This window comes from Temnothorax longispinosus, chromosome 8 (assembly GCF_030848805.1).
Source record: "Temnothorax longispinosus isolate EJ_2023e chromosome 8, Tlon_JGU_v1, whole genome shotgun sequence".
NCBI lineage: Eukaryota > Metazoa > Arthropoda > Insecta > Hymenoptera > Formicidae > Temnothorax > Temnothorax longispinosus.
In genome coordinates, this window is record NC_092365.1 from 13,209,176 (window position 1) to 13,213,065 (window position 3,890).

The 3,890-nt window shown below is 37.2% G+C and overlaps 1 pseudogene; it reads left to right on the forward strand.

Annotated features, from left to right (window-relative positions):
* Positions 1-285: 285 nt before the first annotated feature.
* On the forward strand, positions 286-3,890 carry LOC139818330 (uncharacterized; annotated as a pseudogene).

Sequence of the window (3,890 nt, forward strand, 5' to 3'; positions counted from 1 at the left end):
TGCGTGATCACCCCGATATCCTATAGATCTTTTCAGCAGTGCTGGAGATCGCACGGGATAGTGGTGTGCGTGTGCGGATGGCTCTGCAGAGGCGCGTGGTTTCTCGCTCTCAGATTATTATGAATTGCAGTGCGTTCTGTATGGTCTTGTGAGCAATAAATAAGTTTTATTGTTGAGAAAAACTCGACGATAAAATAATAAATTATTATCGGTCAATATGAATGTTGGTTTATCTTGTCAAAAGAGGAATGCTAATGTTCAATTGACATTTGAATCCCGATTTAGATGGAAAATCTTCCGATGGATGAGGAAGAAAACCAAGATGCACTAGTTGACTACGACAGTGATAGCAGCGTGGTCACGGTGGTAGAGAGAGAAAGAGGTTGTGAGAAAACAATAAGTAAAGATGAAGGTAAGAGAGTATTTTTTTTAATAAAACAATCAAGAAGGATAATACACTTGTGTATTCAGAGATAGAGTAATTAAAAAAAAAAAAAATTTTTTGTTTAGAAGAAAAAGAGAAAGAGAAGGAGACTGAAGCAAGGGGTGCAATCCCAAAACACAGCAATCAAAAACCGAAGGTTGTGGAAAACGTGGATGTGACAAATGCATGGGTAGAGAATCGCCCTGTACTACCGATAGGAACGAAACTGCTATACGAGAAACAAGAAAAGATCGTTGCGAAAATGGACTCGGTAGTAAAGATGTTGGATAAGGTTATGACCCAAGCAACCTCCATGATGGAAAATATGGTAGAAGTCGCCCACGTAAATTTAGAGAAAGAGAGACTGAAGATCAGACGTTTAGAGGTAAATAAGCAGAATACGCAAAGTAAAGTAGAAAACAGTATACAAACGGTTAAAAAATCAGAAGTAGAGCCTAGAAAGAAAAAGTTAGATGAAACAGTCTGTTCAGCCGAGAAAAATAGAAGTTTAGAGACAATTAAGAGTGCTTTAGAGGTAGAATTAAACAGTCAAAGGTTGCATATCAGAAGAGAATATAAGCTGACGCAAAAATCCAACTTTGATCTTTGGATGGATTATTTAAAATCCGAATTAATGAATAACGATTTATTAGATGTAATAGATTCAAACATTGAAAGTCCAGAAAATCTTTCCGAATTAAAAGTTGCTAAGAGAAAAAGTCTAGTTAGAGATATAATAATCAATCATTTAGATGAAAATTATCATAAAAGGATTTTACATGAGAAAGATCCAAAAGAAATTTTGAAGAAATTAAGAGGTTATAAAAAGAGTGAAGTAAACGTTACTCATGCATCGGTACGAACTAGACTCTATCAAATTAAAATGAGCAAAGACGAAAAAGTAAGTGATTTTTGCGAACGCTTTGATTCAATAATTAGAGAATATGAATCATGTGAAGATGCGGTACCTCTCACAGAACAAGAAATTAGATCTGCAATATATCAAGCTGTGTCAATTAATATGCCGGAACTGAGGAATGTAGATTTAATTAGAAGACAAACTAATCTTAAAGAAATGAACGTAGATGAAATAAAATCTTTCATGATGCAGTTAGAGGCAGAGACTAAGAGTGAAGTTAGAGAGAAGCTAGAGAAACCAGAAGTTAGAGTGCAGAGGGCTACCGCAGAAGAGCACAAGGAAATAAAGTGCTACAGATGCAACAAATTGGGTCACATGGCGAAGGACTGCCCACTAGCAGGATCAGAGGCCTGGTTCTGCTATTACTGCCAGGAGATTAGAGGACACAAGAGTGATAGCTGTCCTAATGCCGGGGCCCAGGCAAACAGATTTAGAGGAAAAAGGTATACAAATAAAACCGTTAATAAAAATATAAAGAAAAAAGGTAGATTTGCACAAAAAGGTACAAAAAGAGTAAATAATAAAGGGAAAGTAACCAAAATACAACCAGCCAAGAAAACTATACCATCGCAAACAGCAATTGAAGGAAAACCAAAAGAAGGTAAATTATGCATGGCTAAAGTGATAGAAGATAGAGATAGTTCAAAAGAATTAGTCAATTTTATTGTAGATTCGGGTGCAACAGATCACATTGTGAATAAGAATATAATTCTGTCAAACTTTGAAAAATGTAATAATAGAGTTATTAAATGCGCGAATAAGAATGAGCTTGCAGACATTTCAATAGATGGTAAAGGAGATCTTTTGTTGTTAACAAATGAGAAAGAAAAGAAAGTAATTAAATTAACAAATGTAATTGCAACGAAGGAAGTATCCGAAAATTTACTATCTCTAAGAAAGCTGGCTGATGCAGGGTTCAGTATTTATTTAGATGATAAATTGTTCAAGGTCTATAATAAACTGACAAATAAAATAGTTTTTGAAGGGATTTATGAAAAACCAAATTAGATTATACAATTTGAGGTCAAAAATAATAATATAGAGGATAATGATAATGTAGAATGTGCTGTGTATAGATGTAGAGCAGAAATTGTTCCACATTGTGAGTTTCTTGAACAATCGCAAGCAAACATTCAGACCAGTGAATTATCAATTTCGGAGGGAGAGTTAGATGAGAGGGATAATGTTGGCTCTGCGATTGGGAGGGAGAATGAAGGAGAGCTCACAAATGTGAACGAAAATATAGAACACAATAATGCTGAACTCGATCAAGTCATTAAGTTAGAATATATACAAACATTAGAGAATATAGAAGAAATGTGTGAAAGCTCAGTAATTGAAAAAGTAAAGAAATTAGAGAAAATAAATGAGGCGATGTTATGGCATGTTAGATTAGGTCATGCGTCGTTAAACTATTTAAGACAGCTACAAAAAGTAGGAAAGAGATTAGAGACAGTTAAGTTTGATAACTCCATATTAGAGTGTGAAGTCTGTATAATGGCAAAGATGGCAAAATTGTCGTTTAAAGAAAACAGAAATAGAGCACAGAGACCAATACAGGTGATACATACGGATATCATGGGTCCAATAAAACCTACATCTTATCCAGGACGAAAGAGGTTTATAATAACCTTTATAGACGATTATTCTAGATTAGCGAAAGCTTACTCCTTGAAGACGAAAGATGAATCGGGAGAGGCTCTAGAGAAATACCTAATATTCGCCAGAAATCTACTAGGAAAAGAAGAAAAGCTATGCTATGTGAAGTCAGATCAAGGCAAGGAATTTACGGGAGGTGCTTTTAAAGAAGTATTAAAAAGAGAAAAGATAGAAGCCATATATGCACCACTGTACACTCCGGAACATAATGGAGTTGCAGAAAGGTTGTAACCGAACGACACATAATCGGGCCACGGGGTACGCAATTTTGTCCTCTAAGTCATCGGTCGCCACTCGGTTTAACCTTAATGTACCGAGAAGGTAGGTATCCGTAATGCGAACCGACCAAAAGTTGAACAATTTGTTTAAACAATTTTATTTTTTAATCCCGCCACAGCTGCCTAGTAAGCATCGCCTGTGCTCTGGATACCGCTAGGTATGACCTCGATCGGCCAGCCAGGGATGCCTGTCATCCGGACAGCCGCTTGATCAGGTATGTATATACGTATATCTCCTTAACCCTTTCACTTTTTAGATTCCCACCACAGCTGCCTGCTCTGGGATGCTCAGCCTATCGCCTCCGCTATCTATTATTCATCTGCCTCATCCGTGGAACCAAGATGGCCGGACAACCGCTTGATCGGGTAAGTCCCAACATTAATGTAAGTAAAACGCTACTAATTCTCTTTTATTTTCAGGTTTTGTCTACGGATTCCTTATCACCATCGCCGACGTCATGGATCACCGCTGCTCACCGATGTCCAGGATCACCGCGTCTGGGAGCTAGCCGGACAACCAGGTAAGTATGAGAATTGTCCACGTAACTATAATTAATGTTGTTTGTTTGCAGGTTTCCGCCACGGCTTCCTCATCTATGGCCTCCTCTGA